Source organism: Furipterus horrens, unplaced genomic scaffold (genome assembly GCF_987537825.1).
Source record: "Furipterus horrens unplaced genomic scaffold, mFurHor1.1.pri manual_scaffold_13, whole genome shotgun sequence".
Classification (NCBI taxonomy): domain Eukaryota; kingdom Metazoa; phylum Chordata; class Mammalia; order Chiroptera; family Furipteridae; genus Furipterus; species Furipterus horrens.
Window position 1 is genome coordinate 48,779,814 of NW_028327183.1, and position 17,954 is coordinate 48,797,767.

At 40.6% G+C, this 17,954-nt stretch overlaps 1 long non-coding RNA gene across 1 annotated transcript; it reads right to left on the reverse strand.

The window, feature by feature from the left end:
- Positions 1-9,861: 9,861 nt before the first annotated feature.
- Positions 9,862-15,811, reverse strand: LOC149995092 (uncharacterized). The gene is made up of 3 exons (XR_016507856.1): positions 15,672-15,811; positions 14,431-14,784; positions 9,862-10,160 (listed from the first exon to the last, which is right to left on the reverse strand). It is a non-coding gene; the product is annotated as an uncharacterized LOC149995092 (long non-coding RNA).
- Positions 15,812-17,954: the final 2,143 nt, after the last annotated feature.

A 17,954-nucleotide genomic window follows, 5' to 3' on the forward strand; every position in this document is an offset into this window, starting at 1 on the left:
CAAGAGAAGCCCTGGTTGGAACAGTTAGGGGAAAAAGATGACATTGTGGTATTCAATTGGAAAAAAAAAACTTAAAAATATTTCTTCCACAGACAACCTAATCTTATATGTAAAAAATACTAGAAATTCAACCCTACAAACACAAAATACAATTTAGAACTAATAAATTCAGAAAAACTTAAACAGAAAAAATCAACAGTCAACACAATTTTCACTTCATTTTAAAATTGTTTTTCTATTACAGCTGTCCCATTTCCCCCCCATTGCTCCCCCACCCAGCCCAACCCTTCTCCCACAGTCAATCCCCATATCATTGTCCATGTCCGTAGGATATTTACACTACGTTCATTTGTTAAACCCTTCCCCGACTTACCCCCTTCTCTACCTCCCCCTCACCCCTGATAACTGCTATTCTGTTCCTTGTTCAATTTTGTTCATTTGTTTGTGTTGTTCATTAGTCTTTCATATAAGTTGATATCATATGGTATTTGTCTTTCTTTGCCTGGCTTATTTTGCTAAGCATTATTCTCTCTAGAATTTTAAATCATTAACTCTTTGGAATTTTATGATTTTTTTGTTTTATATAATTTTGAATTAGGATAACAAACATAGAATTTTAGAATTGGGGGACTTAAATATCATCACCAATCTACTACATATTATAGGATTTCTTCCTGAAATTGGAATCCTTGGTAGGTGCTTCCAAGTATTTACTTGAATTCATTTGTTGAAGAGTGTCTAGGAGGCAGATGACTATATTAGTTCTAGCCAACGATGAAGTTTATCCTCCCTTCTGGGCACTTAGTGAGTGACTATTTTGTGTTTTGTCGCAATACAGGGCAAGTCTGCTCTTTTTTCTCTGATAGACTCATACTGTTTAAAGATAGTTGTATCTTCTGAATCTTTTTTTCTCATGCTAAACAACCCTAATTTTTTTCAGCTGTTTCTCACGTGACAGTTTCTGATTCTTTCTCAATTCTGTATTCATCCCTGTGGACCTATACTCATTTTTTCTCTAGATGTATTTAGTATAGAATTTAGTTGACAGGACATGATCTGATTGGCTTGGAACTTATCAGCACCATTACATCTCTTAATATGAACACCATGTTGCTAAAAGTCAGCCAAAAATTGCCTTTACTTCTATAACCATAACTGCTATTTGCATTAAGTGGAGTTTATGGTAAATTATAACCTTCAGGTATCTTTCTGTTGGACAGGTCATTTGACAGATCCCCAACATCTGCATTCATCAGTTGACTTCTTCATTTCTTTCTTTTTTTTTTTTCTCTTCATTTCTTTAAAAAAAAATAACAGTCTTATTAACTTTTATATACCATAAAATCCACCCATTTACATGTATAGTTCATTAATTTTAATATATTCACAGAGTTGTGAGGACATCGCCACTAATTTTAGAAAAATTTTATTTCCTCCCAAAGACATTTTATACGCATCAGGAGTCGCTCTTCATCATCTCCTCCTGGGCCCTGACAGCCACTAAGCTATTGTCTCTACTGATTTGCCTAGTTTGGACATTTCATACAAATGTAGTGTTTTGTGACTGGCTTTTCACTTAGCACGATGTTTTCATATTTCATCTGTGTTGTTACACATATCAGTATTTCATTCCTTTTTATTGCTGAATAGCATTCCATTGTGTAGATATACCACATTTTATTTATCAGTTAAGGGAAATTTAGGTTGTTTCCATTTTAGGGTTATTATGAATGATGCTACTATGAACATTCATGTGCAAATTTTTGTATGAACGTGTTTTCATTTCTCTCTGGTATATACCTAGGAGTAGAACTGTTGGGCCTTATGGTAAATCAGTTGATTTATTTGAAATAAACATTAATTTTTCCCTGTAAATGTCAGCTTACTGGGTCTATAATTTCGAATGTAATTCTAACATCTAGTCTGTTAGAGAGCAGGTGTTATCTACAAATTTAATTCTCTTTTCTTCCTCACAATTGCTGGTTGTATTGACTAGGTAAGGACCAATGAAATTACTCTGTGGTATCTCTTAATTTTTTTTTTTTTTGTGGTTTATTCAACTGCGAACTTTATATCTGGACTTTATTTCTTCATTAAGGCCCCACTAATTTTATAAGAAACATCAAATTCCTTGATTAATTTTTTGATTCATTTATTAATCTTTTCAACAAATGTTGATTGAGCTCCTCGTACATATCTGGAATTGTTCTTGGCTTTTGGTGTACAGCAGTTATAAAAGTAAGTGGAGCTTACATAGTATGTGCCAGCTAATATACTAGTATAATATCCTCAAAAGTAGGATGACCTGTCCCGCAGGTCGAGCAACGAGGACCCTAGAGGGGGAGTGAGGATGAGAAAGGGGCAAGAGGCACAAAGAATGGAGACAAGACAGTGCTCTGATCAAGTCTCGTTTATTCTTAGTAAAAACAGCATTCTTATAGCTCAGGAGAGGAGGAATTTTTCACTAGGGAGGAGCACAGCTGCAGCTGGGGCGTTATCTAACAGATAAGAGTTAAGATGAAGGACAGCAACTCCCAAGAAGAGAAAGAGGGAAGTTGCCCTTAATTAGGAGCAGACAACTGTTATGGGATAATGAGGCCATGCCAAGCAGAACTTTAGGATGCCGGTCAGCAAGACTTTAGCCGAGGAACTTTTTAGTTCCCCACAGTAGGAAAATTAGAAAAGCTTGACATGACTTATTCCTAGTAAACTCATGCCCCTGGCTGGTTTGGCTCAGTGGATTGAGCGTCGGCCTGCGAGCTAAGTGTCGCTGGTTCGATCTTCCAGTCAGGGCACATCAGAGAAGGAAAACTCTGACTCCAAAAAACCTCCGCTGCCTTGCGGCATACCTCTTCAGGGGAAAGGCTAAGGGAGTAAACCGCGACAGAAAATCCGGAGCCGGAGTCCCTAAGGCGGTTTGACGTTGTAGTCAACACCGGCAACTCCTGCGGCGCACCTGAAGCCAAGCTGTATTGACTCTGTCTTTCCCTTGGACCCTTCAGCTGCGAAGAGAGGGGGGGTCTGCTGCATGGGCAACAGCAGACCCTCCATATCACCCTGCCCAGGCTCTGTAGCTTCAGCTTCACTGGAGAGGACACTCCAGCGTCATCGCAAGATGTCGATTCAACACGGGAGGAGACAGATACCGTGTCACTCCCGAGTCGGACTGCACAGCCATTCTCGGCGGTGCAGATAGACTCTTAAGAAGCTACACCATCGTCTCTCGAGACGGACGGCTGCCGACGATTCTCTCTAGTTCCATCCATGTTGTCACAAGTGGCAGGAGTTCCTTCTTTCTTTCTGCTCCATAGTCGTCGGCAGCCGTCCGTCTCGAGAGACGATGGTGTAGCTTCTTAAGAGTCTATCTGCACCGCCGAGAATGGCTGTGCAGTCCGACTCGGGAGTGACACGGTATCTGTCTCCTCCCGTGTTGAATCGACATCTTGCGATGACGCTGAAGCTACAGAGCCTGGGCAGGGTAATATGGAGGGTCTGCTGTTGCCCATGCAGCAGACCCCCCCTCTCTTCGCAGCTGAAGGGTCCAAGGGAAAGACGGAGTCGATACGGCTTGGGTTCAGGTGCGCCGCAGGAGTTGCCGGTGTTGACTACAACGTCAAACCGCCTTAGGGACTCCGGCTCCGGATTTTCTGTCGGGGTTTACTCCCTTAGCCTTTCCCCTGAAGAGGTATGCCGCAAGGCAGCGGAGGTTTTTTGGAGTCAGAGTTTTCCTTCTCTGATGTACCCTGACTGGAAGATCGAACCAGCGACACTTAGCTCGCAGGCCGACGCTCAATCCACTGAGCTAAACCAGCCAGGGCAGATGCTCCATAGTACTCCACTGTGTAAATGTACCACAGTTTTTTAATCCACTCATCTATAAATGGGCACTTAGGCTGTTTCCAACACTTGGCTATTGTAAACAGTGCTGCAATGAACATAGGGGTGCATGAGTTCTTTTGAATTGGGGTTTCAGGATTCTTAGGGTATAAGCCTAGCAGTGGAATTGCTGGTTCAAAAAGCAGTTTCATTTTTAGTTTTTTGAAGGAATTCCATATTGTTTTCCATAGTGGCTGCACCAGTCTGCATTCCCACCAACAGTGCAGTAGGATTCCCATTTCTCCACATCCTCGCCAGCACTTGTTGTTTGTTGATTTGTTGATGATGGCCATTCTGACTGGTGTAAATGGTATCTCATTGTGGTTCTTATTTGCAACTCTTTGATGGCTAGTCATGTTGAGCATTCTTTCATATGTCTATGGGCCCACTGTATATCGTCCTTAGGTAAGTGTTTGTTCAGGTCCTTTGCCCATTTTTTAATTGGGTTGTCTGTCTTCTTGGTGTTGAGATGTATAAGTTCTTTATATATTTTGGAGATCAATCCCTTGACTGAGATACCATTGGCAAATATGTTTTCCCATATGGTTGGTTTTCTTTTCATCCTGCTGATATTTTCTTTTGCTGAGCAGAAACTCTTTAGTTCAATGCAGTCCCATTTGTTTATTCTTTCCTTTATTTCCTTTGCCTTAGGAGAGGTATCAGTGAAAATGTTGCTATGTGGGATATCTGAATTTTCCTGCCTATGTTTTCCTCTAGGACTTTTATGGTATCACGGCTTACATTTAAGTCTTTGATCCATTTTGAGTTTAATCTGGTGTGTGGTGTAAGTTGGTGGTCTAGTTTCATTTTTTTGCAAGTCCCTGTTCAGTTTTCCCAGCACCATTTGTTGAAGAGGCTCTTCTCACTCCATTTTTTGTTCCTTCCTCCTTTATTAAGTATTAGTTGACTGTATAGTCCTGGATTTATTTCTGGACTTTCTATTCTGTTCCATTGATCTATATGTTTGTTCTTATGCCAGTACCAGACTATTTTGATCACAGTGGCTTTGTAGTAATGTTTGATGTCTGGTATTGTGATTCAACCTGCTGTGTTCTTCTGTCTCAAGATTGCTTTTGCTATTTGGGGTCTTTTTTGGTTCCATATGAATTTTTGAAGTATTTGTTCTAGGTCTGTGAAATATATCATTGGTATTTTAATAAGGATTGCATTGAATCTGTAAATTGCTTTGGGTAGTATGGCCATTTTGATGATGTTGATTCTTCCCATCCAAGAACACAGTATTTGCTTCCATTTATATGTACCTTCCTAATTTCTTTCTTCAACGTTACATAATTTTCAAAGTACAGGTATTTTATTTCTTTGCTTAAGTTTACTCCTAGGTACTTTATTTTTCTTGTTGCTATAGTAAATGGTGTTTTCTTTCTTGTTTCTGTCTCTGATATTTTATTGTTGGTGTACAGAAATGCCTTAGATTTCTGTATATTTATTTTGTACCCTGCTATTTTGCCAAATTTGCTTATTATATTGAGTAGTTTTTTAGTGGAGTTTATAAGGTTTTCTATGTATACTATCACGTCATCTGCATGTAATGGTTGTTTTATTTATTCTTTCCCAATTTGGACGCCTCTTATTTCTTTTTCTTGTCTGATTGATGTGGCGAGGACTTCCAACCCTATGTTGAATAGGAGTGGAGAGAGTGGACAGCTTTGTCTTGTTCCTGGTTTCAGGGGGAATGTTTTCAGTTTTTGTCCATTAAGTATGATGTTGGTTTCAGGTTTCTCATATGTAGCCTTAATTATGTTAAAGTATGCTCCCTCTATTCCCATTTCGCTGAGTGTTTTCATCATAAATGGGTGTTGTACTTTATCAGATGCTTTTTCTGCATCTATTGATATGATCATGTGATTTTTGTCTTTCATTTTGTTTAGGTGAGGTATTATATTTATTGATTTGTGAATATTAAACCATCCTTACATCCCTGTGATGCATCCCACTTGATCGTGGTGTATGATCTTTTTAACATATTGCTGGATTCTGTTTGCCAATATTTCGTTGAGGATTTTAGCATCTATGTTCATCAGTGATATTGGCCTGTAGTTTTCTTTCTTTGTTGTGTCTTGACCTTTTTGGGGATTAGGGTCGTACTGGCTTCATAGAAAGAGTTCTGGATTTTTCCCTCTTTTTGGAATTTTTCGAATAGTATGAAGAGGGTACAAGTTAGTTCTTCCCTGAATGTTTTGTAAAATTTGCCTGTGAAGCCATCCGGTCCAGGGCTTTTGTGCGCAGGGAGATTTTTGATTACTTTTTCAATTTCCTTCTTTGTTATTGGTCTGTTGAGACTTTGTCCTTCTTCTTGATTCAGTTTTGGAAGGTTTTATGTTTCTAGAAATTTGTCCATTTCTTCTAGATTGTCAAATTTCTTGCCATACAGTTGTTTGTAGTAATTTCTTACAATCCTTTGTATTTCTGTGGTATCAGTCGTGATTTCTCCTTTTTTGTTTCTCATTTTGTTTATTTGGGTCTTCTCTCTTTTTTTCTTGATGAGCCTGGCTAAAGACTTGTTGATTTTTCTTATTTTTTCAAAGAGTCAGCTCCTAGTTTTGTTGATCTTTTGGATTGTTTGTTTAGTCTCTATGTCATTTAATTCTGCTCTGATCTTGATGGTTTCCTTTCTTCTTCTTGCCCTATGCTTTGTTTGTTGTTGTTGTTCTAGTTCTTGTAGCTTTAGGGTTAGATTTTTTATTTGAGATTCTTATATCCTTTTCAGATATGCCTGTATTGCTATGAACTTCCCTCTTAGGACTGCTTTTGCTGTGTCCCATAGGTTTTGGGCTGTTGTGTGTTCATTATCATTAGTTTCCAGAAACTTCTTGATTTCTTCTTTGATGTCATTGTTAACCCATTCATTATTTAATAGCATGTTATTCATTCTCCATGAGATTGTTACGTGAGATATCTGATATTTTCTTGCCTATGTTTTCCTCTAGGACTTTTATGGTGTCACGGCTTACATTTAAGTCTTTGATCCATCTTGAGTTTATTCTCGTGTGTGGTGTAAGTTGGTGGTCTAGTTTCATTTTTTTGCAGGTCCCTATCCAGTTCTCCCAGCACCATTTGTTAAAGAGGCTCTTCTCACTCTCTGCCCCTGTAAAAGGAAACTTTAAAGGAACTGACTTTATCACAATGTGGAAACATTCACAGGACACAAATACAAAGCCATGGATGTTTTAATGTTTTTAATGGCTTTATTTTTATTCATGAAATACGGATATTCCAAGCAGACTAATGACATGGTAGAAAAAAAAAAAAGGCAATGCTGTTCTTAACCCAGAGGTCTAATTGCTAATCAAGAGCCTTCTTGTGTATTTTGTGAGCAAGAGGGCTTTAGTTTTACTAAACCAGTTGGTAGTAAATCATTTACAAACAGTATCAGACTTTCAAAATGGCAGTGGAGTAGTTGGATCTTACACTCACCTCCTTCCAGGACAAAACTGAAAATAACACTAATTAAAGAGAAATAATCCTGAATATCCTGTAAAAACTAGTTGAAGAGGAGTCATAGCCAAAATTTGACAGAGGAAGTCACATAGAGACTGGTAGTGTAACAGCGGGGAATTGTAACCTACCCCACCATTCTTTTGACCTTGTTTCTATAAACACCAATTCTGACTAATTTGTAGCTTGTAGATAAACAGCATGTTTGTATAAAAGTCTTAGGAACTGACTTCAAAATATACAGCCTCTGACCTTAAGGCATTAAAATTATAGGAGATTTGCTGATCTTCAGCTGTAGATTTAGGATGACATAAAGCCAGGATGACAGGAAATCAGGTGGACTGAAATGGAATGACACACGCCAGACAACTTGCCTTGTCAGAACAGACTGTACTTGTCTGTATGCAGAGAACTTTTTAACCTCCTCACTTGATCTTTTTCTTTTGTTCCTCTCTCTCTCATAATAAAAACCTCTCCCTGCACTGAGATGTGGAGATGGGGTTTGAGACATGAGTCCCCCATCTTCCAGGTGGCTGGCACATGACAATGAACCACTTTTTACATCAGCACCTGCCTCTTGAGTGTTGGCTGTTGCAGCAGCAGGCAGCCAACAATGCATTTGGTTATAGCAGGAAGGGCAAAGATGCAAAAAGCCTGGCCTCACTCCCAAAGGTGGCGGCTGTGCTGCCGGAGGGATATTTCAGTTGCAGGGAGTTCACTCTGGGAAGCATGGGGCCTACACCTCACGCTGGTCTCCACAGCCCAGGCATCAGAGCCAGGAAGAGGCACCCACACAATATCGGCTTTGTAAAGCAGCGGACTTTTTGTCTGCCAAGGAGAGATGAAAGATCCCGGACACACAAGCACCCTCTTAAAGGGCCAACACACAAAAGTTAGTTCACAGCCACTCACCCTGGGCTTTTGGGGATGGAGGGCAGTGTGGACTAGAGTTGCCTGAGCAGAGTTTGGGTTTAAGGCTCTGAGAAGAAGACTCGGGAGTCAGCCACCAGGATCCTTGTACTGAGTCATTCCCTAACAACACAGTCACCAACTTCCTTTGGTGAAGCATTCCCCTCTGATCAGCATCAGGCTGTAGAAAAGCAATTACCACACCCTCTGGAATTTCTCTTGCCCACCCTATGATTGTTAATCTCTCCTGAGGAGTCACTGCACAGGCTGGGATTTAGAAGTCTGGGCAGACACAGTGGCATCGAGGACTGGCTTTGGGGTGTAGCCATACCCCCACTTCCCCATAGACCTAACTGGTGCTTCCCCACACAAGGTCAGAGAAAAATCTGAAAGAGACTGAGTCATGTGGGTCTGGGGCAGGTGTCGACACCCACCAGATTTCCTGAAGTGAACGGCACCGCACCCTCACAACTTATTGATTCCACCAGAGTCTTTTAGTGACTCTGCCTAATGGGCAGCTGACAGTCAAAACAGGATACTGGGGTTTCTTGGGATATTTGCTGACCTATCCACAGTTCTGGCGCTGGTAAAAACTAATCTAGGGGTACAGCTTAATTTTTCCTTTCTGCAGCCAAGCCCAACAGAGAAAACCAAAGGTGCTGTGGAAGAAAAGGCAAAGACAACATTTGACAATGATGTGCACAAAAGCCACTCTCAAGAGACCCAGAACCAACACACCCAGTTTTGCCACCTTCATAGGACATGGGAGCAGCATCCAAGAAACTTCACAAAGAGCATATCCAAAGAAATATTGCAGCAGGCACTAAGCTCTGCTGAGGTGTCCACTTTTTTCTTCTTCATTTTTTCCTTCTACTCTTTCTAGTTTTCCTTTTTTCTTTTTCTCTCTTTCTAGTCACTTGAGGTTAGGAAGCTTCACCCTGAAACTACACCAGCAGTCACTCTAGCTTTGGGTGATGTCCTCTTTTGCAAGAGACACCAAAAGACCGAAGAGGTCAAGCTTATCTTCATAAAGTGTGAGGTCATGTCTAATTTAATGGGCATCACGCTGAGCTAGGACATTTGAGCTAAAGCCTTGGTTTCATACCAGAGTTTCCAAATATATCTTATGAACAAAAAGAACAGAAATGTACTGAACTTATGCAAGTACATTTATTGACATATAAATAATAATACTCAAGAGACTTAGAAATCTTTTGAAAGACATCAAAGATGAAGACATAGATCAGTGATACTACTAACATGGGTGTCCTCTCATCCACTTCCCTTGACTACAACTGTGTCCAGGTGCCTTCCACAGGTTTGTCTGCAGAAGGGACAGAGCTCAAATTTTGTGAGCTCATCACCTGCTCCCATTAGTTATCACATGACCACTGCTTGTCCTCTGGGGGACACAATGTCACCTCCATTGTGGATATGGTCCAAATGATGCCAAACCGAGGTGGGAGTTGGTCTGAAATGTGATCTTAAGTCAACAGTAATGACAATGTCAGGTCACATTGTTGAGTGTTTTTTTGACTCAGTGCAAACATTTTAAGAACTATTCACCTTCAGGACACATCTATTATAATAATGCAAAAAAAGACTTTATTTAGAGTTTAACAATATAGAGGGGGAAAATAAGGTCAGTCAAACTCTACATGCAGCTCAAGGGGTCAACTATAAGCAGATCTGATGTGTTGGAGACTTTGCATTAGTATATCCCAGCATCTTCCTTCTTACAGGGCTATGGTGAGGCTTCTGTGGTCATCAGACAATTTCATTCTCTACAATAGCCACATATTCATGTCATTCAAGAACCACTGAACAGAGACTGCATTTGTGTAGCGGGTCAGGACCATGACATCTTCATCCTCTTGATGGGTTCAAGCTGGCAAACATTCTGAAAATTATTAAAGGCCCTGTGGAAAACAGAAGATGGGACTGGTTGTGAGTGGGCTTGAGACACAGAGCCATGCTGCTTCATCAGAGATCACAGCCACTCACAGCCCCCAGTGAGCTTGTAAAGGTCCTGACACTTTCAGGCAGACCATTGTCTATGTAAGGAAAGAGCTGCATCTCCTCTCTGACCCCATATAACCCCAGGGTGATTCCCTACCAGTTCCCTTAGATTTCTTTGTAGTAGCAGCACACAAAACCCCTTTGTAGCTCATGTGTGCTATAGTATCATCAACAGGTAGATCTTTTCTCTCATGAGTGTTTATTGATGTTTTCCTGGAACATTGTTTTTTTGTTTTGTTTTGTTTTGTTTTTACTTAAGAAAACTTCCTGTCCCACTCCTTATGTAAACTTTTATATACATTGGAGAAGGAAAGCTTACCACCTTTGTACATCTCTGGGGCCAAAGGTCGTTTTCAGTAAGTGAAAAAGCATTTACACTTTATTAAATTATTTATGAGGCAGTAAAGGTGGCTGAGTCTGTTCTTCATGACTGTAGACCTGAAGGATCTCCATCTAAAACAATTCTCTGTCTGAAGAAGAGTTTATTTCCTAGCCCCCTGATTCAGATAAAGGTGAAATTATCTAGTGGGAAGTATTGATGGTTTTTGAAAAAGACATAGACTGTAGGAATAAAAGAAAATTATTTGTTACAATAAACACCATACATAAAAGCCAAGAGCTAACACAATATTCCATGGAGAAATGCAAAAATTTTTACTAATATTATGAATAAGGAAATGGTGCTGTTTTCCACATATTGAACATAGTACTAGAAGTTCTGACCACAACATTTATGCAAGAAGATGAAATAAGTTGTATCCAAATTGATAAAAAAGAAGAAAAAACTATGCTTTTTGAAAAGATAACATAATTTATATATAGAAAACCTTAAAGTTACTGACACACATAAACTAATAAATAAGGCAAAGTTGCAGGAGATAAAATTATCACTTAGCATCACTTTCTCTTTTCCAAGAACAATGAAAAATTTCAAAATGAAATTAAGAAAAATTTCCATTAATAATAGCATTAAAAGACTAGAATGTGTAGGTATAAACTTAATTAATAAGGGGGAAAGTGTGTACACTGAAAAACCACCAAACTACTTGAAAAAAATGAAAATAGACAGAAATCAATGAAAAACATACATATTCATTTATTGGAGTATCCCAAACTATCTACATATTTGATCCAATAATTTTCATATTCCAAAGATATTTCTTGCAGAAATAGAAAAATCCAACCAATGAACCCAAAATTGTTGAAATGATCTTTAAAAAAGAATAAAACTGGAGGTCTCATTTATTAACTTCCAAGCTTACTGCAGAGCTAAAGTAACCAAAATAGTGTGATACTGGCATGAAAACTTCTATTCATCAAAAACCACAATCAAATGGTTTCAATGAAGAGACCAAAACTGTTCAATGAAGAAAAGACAGTCTTTTCAACAAATAGTGATGAAAACCAACATCCACATGCAAACAAATACCATGGATCATTGTGTTATACTATATACAGAATTTAAGTAAAAATTGATCAAATTCCTTATAATAAACCTAAAACTACCAAGTGCTTAGAAAAAGTATAGGGATAAGCAGTATGGCATTGGTTTGGCAATGACTCTATGAATATGATAATAAGAACACAGGTAATAAATAGAAAATTTGGATTTTGTCAAAATGAAAAATTTCTGTTCATCAAAAATCACAACAGATTGAAAGGTGAACTAGGATATGGGAGGAAATACTTTGCAAATCATAAGGAAAATAAGAGGTAGTATCTAGAATACAAAAAAAAAAAAAAAACCAAAAAACTTCTACAACTCAACAACAATACCAAATAATCAAATTTAAATTTGGACAAAACACTTGAATAGACATTTCTCCAAAGTATATATAAAAATAGCCAATAGGCACAGAAAAAGATGCTCAAAACTATTATTTTAAAAAAATGAAAATCAAAACTCTCAAGATTGAAGTTGTTGCTTGTGTAATTGGGTTTGGTTAACTTTGCTCTGTAGGTACCTTTGATTCCTCCAAAACTTCTTCAACCAGAGTTGGTACCTCTGACCTTTCAGTCAACTAGAATCTTTGAAATAATAAGGCAGGTGTGTGTATCACAAGAAAATGCATGGGAATCTGAGCTCTCAGAGAATGTGCAGCCTCCAACTATACATCTGGGGGAAAGTACAGACATAGTTAAGGTTTCATGTAAGTATCACTGTCTAGTTATGGAAAGACATAAGCCCAGGAGTCAGAGACACCCCTGCACTTCTGGTTCTTCACTGACCACCTGTCTGCCTGGTTTAACAGATGCCTTTCCTTCCAGCTGCACAGACTTCCATTATCTCACTGAAGTATATCTTAATGAGACAATCCTAGAGACTGGGGTTTGAGCAGAAATAACACATAGAGCTGGAAGCAATTCAGCAGTTGTTGATTACTTGAGATTCGGGGCCAAGTGCTGGGTCTTCCCAGGTGAGTGTGACTTGAATGAGCCAGTGAGCTAATAAATGATAGAGCGAAGTCCAAGAAATCATTTAGGGAAAATTAAAAAGGACAGGTGGAAGCTGATTATAGCAGCAGAAATATGTGCTCTGCCCTTGATCATTAAATTCCTTCTCTCTCCCCTGAGGGCTGGTAGGACTTCTGGCAATGCAAAATAGGTAACTTATAACAAGTGGAGAGCATAGATGTGCTGAAATTCTGGCATTTGTGAGCAATTTGTGTTAGGTAGTCATGAGATAGTAATCTGGAAAAAAATTATAATTCTTCTATATGTGAAAATTATTATTAGTACCCCGGGGCCTAAGACCAATTAGAGGATCTGAAATATGGGCCTTAGTCCCTGCAAGCACAGAGAGCCTGTCCCCTGTGGTGAGATTCCAGACTCTGTATCCAGATTCCAGGCTCTGAAGAGATTTTGGATCATTCATTTATTCATTCACTCAATGACCATATATTTCTTCCTAATCCATCAAAGCAACTGTGTATTTGTTGTATGTTGGTCCCTGAGCTGGTTTCAGAAGTAGAGTGGGGAGTGAGAAGGCAAAGTCCTTTTCTTTATATCTGGTGGCAGTAACTCCCACACATCAGGAAACAAATAAGTAACTGATTTGAAATCCAAAATAGAGAGGTGTGGTTTGGCCACCTGAGGAAGTGGTCTGGGTGTTCTATACACTGACTCTGATTATTACTAAAGGTAATATAACTCTAGAGTCAATATAGATTATCTCCACTTTTTTTTTTTCATTCCACATCAGAATGTATTCTTATGAGCAGAGGATGTGTAAGAAAAAGGATCTGACCAATGTGTTGGTTTAGGAATTCACAGACCTCATAAGGCCCCTGAGGTACAGAAATTAAGTCTATGGCTGCAGATAGATATCCAGTGACTCTGCTCAGCAGCTCATGGATGTGTGACTCTGCTTTAGTGACTGTATCTGTCCTACTTGTGGGATAGAAGAGCTGCTCAAATAAGAGGCATCTGTTATTGATCGACTACAAGAGAGAATACCCTGGTCTGATCCTGGTGAATGAGGAACTGCCACGAGGTCTTTTTTCTGTTTCCTTCTGGGGATACTGACCTTTTATTGAACTTTTTAAGTCCCCCAAAACAGTTGGCTATATCAAGGACATTGTCTAACTGTGCTCTCCACACACACATGCAGGTGATAGACTGAACTCCATTTCTGCCAGGATGTGGCTCTTGGGCCTGAGCCCTGACTGGTGAACAGTTTAGGAACCTTGTGACTTGGGCAGCTATTTAACCATTACACACTCATCACTTCCCTGGAGGCCAAACCCAACCTGCTCAGGCTCTCCAGGGGCCCCGGAATCAAGATCACTGGGACAAGGTTCTATGGATGGTTTTGGAACTGAGCTCTGTAAGAATTTCAGGGGGCCCCTCAGACCATGCTCTGACCTAGTACAGCAGGGCCATCCTTAGGGTCAAGCTCATAGGAGCATGCTCAGGGGGCTGAACTGAGACTGGCCTCTCTCTGCTGAGCTACTCCCATCAGACTGGTGCTTCTGTCTGCAGGGATGGAATTTGGGGAGAGGACTAGATCTTAGGAAGTTTGTCTGTACTCTGTGCATCCGGCGTTAAATACCAAAATCTAACCTGAACAAAATGCATAGGAGATGGAGACAGAGTCCCAGGCTGTCAGTCCTGTGTGTGAAGTAGAAGTCTTCCCACCCTACACCCAGAAGTCAGAGAACAGTCACTTACCATATACTTTAAGTCGTCTGAATCCTATTTGTTTTTTTGAATCTGGAAGGTGGGCCACTATGGTGTAGATTCCTGTGTCTTTCGTGGTGATATTCCTTAACAACAGGGACCCATCAGAATTTATTGTCAGTGGTCCAAATACAGGACCTCTTATAAGACTTTTGTTGTTTACCATAAGAAATGCAATTACATGATTCATGTCCATGTTGTCCCCTTTGTACCACATGATGGTTCCAGCATTGAAAGTGTTATTTATGGAAGGTAGAAGCAGCACATCATTCCCTTCATTAGCAGTGAACGAAGCATTACCAAGTTGGGCCGTGGTGGTAAGGCAACAGAAGTTTAAGAGTGAGACTAGGAAATAAGAAAAAACATTGGTCAATATTTGTATCTATGGATGGAAAGATGAGGCCCTGAATCCTGAGCATGTCTCTATCTTTCAGCTTTGGTCTGGGTATGAATGTGTCTCCCATGTTCAAGATTAACTGCATGGACATCATTACTTCAGCACCTCTGAACCTGTTACTATTTCTCTTGCAAATACTTCTCTCCAGGTGATTGCCTCCTCACCACTTCACTGTGCTCAGATTCATGCTGATACTCAGAGGCATTTTTAAAGACATATTTGTTGCCCTCTTTCTCTGAAGATGCTCTGCCCTCACTTTCTGACCTGCCCCTTCTCTGCTTTTTTCATGGCACTTGTGGGTACCTGACATCACAGCTAGATCTTTCCTTGTCTCTCTCTCCTGCAGAGAACATGGGCTCAATGAGAAAAGGGCCTTGTCTTATCTTGTAGCTACTTCACTGCAACAGGCTGCAGATAGATACATGGGGTTGAATTAAGGAGTGACCCCAGAGTCCTGTACCTTGTGGGGAGTATTTGCCCATTACTGAGGTTTTGGTAAATACAATACTAGCACCCCTGGTTAAGTATTTTTCTGGAGTTTCCTGACATAAGTAATAATAATAATTACAATTAATCAGTTTTTATAATTCAATACTAAATGATAGATAACAAGAAATGAACAGCAACGGATGCTTTCCTGCCTCTCACCACCTCCAGATCATGAGATTCTCCTATTGCTGAGCACCTTTCCCCATCCTACTCTGCTTCTTTGCCCTTTACCCTCAGGTCCAAACAGAAGCCTTCCCTATATGCTCAGAGCACTGGTCTTTTCAGGAGATCCAGCCAGCTTCTGTGTCAGATCCTTTGTTACCCCAAGGGATTGTCTCCTACTTACCAGCCAGTAGGAGCCCTTGCCAGAGGACAAGTCCTCTGCAGGTAGAGACTGTAAAGGATCCCATGGTGTCTGCCACCTTGCTCTGCGTCTTCCTCTTTGAGAAAAGCTTGAGATTCAGTAAGGCTCTCAGGCACCTCTGTTCTGATGATACAGTCTGCAGTGAGTTCTACCTGTGCGCTGAGCTTTATTCTGGGGCAAGGTGACTAATGTCATGTGGGCTGGGGGCAGGGTCAGTACCCAGGGCCCTCCCACTCCCTGCCCTCATTTTTGCCACCCGTATGCCTTCTTACCAGTTAATTGTCCTTCAATATTTTGTTGCTCTTGGAACTGCTGAGGCCTCTGAACACTACACACACAAGCATGCACACACACACACACACACACACACACACACACTAGGACACACTCTCACACTGTATTTGTAGAAGCACAAGCCCAAGGTTACTGGGTTCCAGGCATTTCCCACAGCTCCCTTTAGGTACACAGTAGTCTTTCCCACAGCCTCTCTCTTTCACATTTGACTTTTCCCTTCAGAGGAGTTTTTGAGCTACCTCAGAACAGCCTGTCACAAAGATGTTATCCCTGGTGTGCATCAGGTCACTTGGGAAACTTTGCAAACGTTGCGATGGCTAGGTTTCACAGAAAAAATGCACCTTCATCTGCTGCCCAGCTAATGAGATCCTCATTCAATAGCCAAGTGCTAGAAATAGCCCAAGTGTCCATCTGTAGACCAATGGATCAAAAAACTGTGGTACATTTACACAATGGAATACTATGCAGCCGAAATAAAAAAGGAACTCCTTTTCTGGACAACATGGATGGAACTAGAGTGAATTATGCTAAGTGAAATAAGCCAGGCAATGAAAGAAAATATCATATGACATCAGCAAATACAGGAAACTAATTAACAATACTAAAAAAATGAGAAAAATAGAACCAGAGGCAAGTAAACAAATAGCAGACTGACAGTGACCAGAGAGGAGGTGGGAGGGGAGAAGAGGGGAAAGAATGGAGAAAGTTTAGTCAAGGAACTAGTATAAATGACCCCTGGATAAGGACAACAGGGTAATGGGGTGGGGGTGGGCTGTGGGAGAAGGAATGGGGTATGTGAGGTGATCAAGGGGGGAAAAAGTAGAACCACTGTAATAGAAAAAAGCAATAAATGAGTTTTAAAAAGAGAGAGATACCTTCCTGTGAAGGCAGAACCACTTCTGTTCCTCTCCTGTGCACAGGGGAAGCCTCCAGATCCTGTTAAACTGCAGATTCAGATTCAGATTCTGCAGGGGTACTGTGGGTCAGAGACTCTTCATCTAACAAGGACTCAGGGGAGGTTGATCTTATTGGCCTGTGGGTACACTTGCAATAGCAAGGCCGATAGGGGCACATGTATCCCCAAGCACGTGACCCACTCCTGCCAACATTGGCCTCTGCTGCGCTTTGGCCTTGGGCCTCAGCTCCACAGAGAGAGCCCCCAGTGTCCTAAAAAATGGGGATTGTTTTTGACACAGAGACTTAGTGGGGCCTGGGGTGTTCCTCATGTTCTCAAATGATCTGAGGAAGTTTTATTTCCTCCCAGCAGGAAGGTCACAGAAATGACTCTAGGGATGTGAAGGGGTCAAGCTGGGTGAGAATTGCAGAGACCCTTCTTTTATCTCAGTTGTCACCAGACTGGCTTTTGCTTCCAGGGACAAAGGCTCAAAACCAGAAGCCTCAGCAGGACCTGCAATTTTGGGTGTGAAGGGGAAGGTGCCCTGCATGTCCCAGGAATAAAGGACTGTGGTGAACATCAGGGGCCTGTGGGCTTCCTGGCTGTTGGGGGACAGTTTCAGGTAGACTTTCCAACTCCATGTGTGTTTGTTGGGTCTGTCCTTGTGCTCCATTTTAGGACAACCTCTGATTGCTGCCTGGGAGGCTTTTTTGTGGTTACTAAGACTTGCCCATGGGTGGTGCCAGGCTTGGGGTAGAGAGCTGTACAGAGACCCTTGAGAGAGGAGGTGCCCCAGAGGTGCACATCGAGAGAGATGAAACAGAGAAGTTGTTACAATGAAAATAAACATGTACCTTACTATTAGACTTTTCATGACCTCTTGTAATCTCTTTATTCTTCAACTTGCCACCTTCTTTTTTAATGTAAAGGAAACTCTCATAGGATTTTTTCACTTGCAGTTTTTTATCACAAAGTGTGTAATTTTATTTCAGTGTCGGCTTCTTGATTCAACACGATTATTTTTATCAGTTCTTTCTCTTTTTGCTCTAGTTATATCTCATTCTAAAGATGTTTGA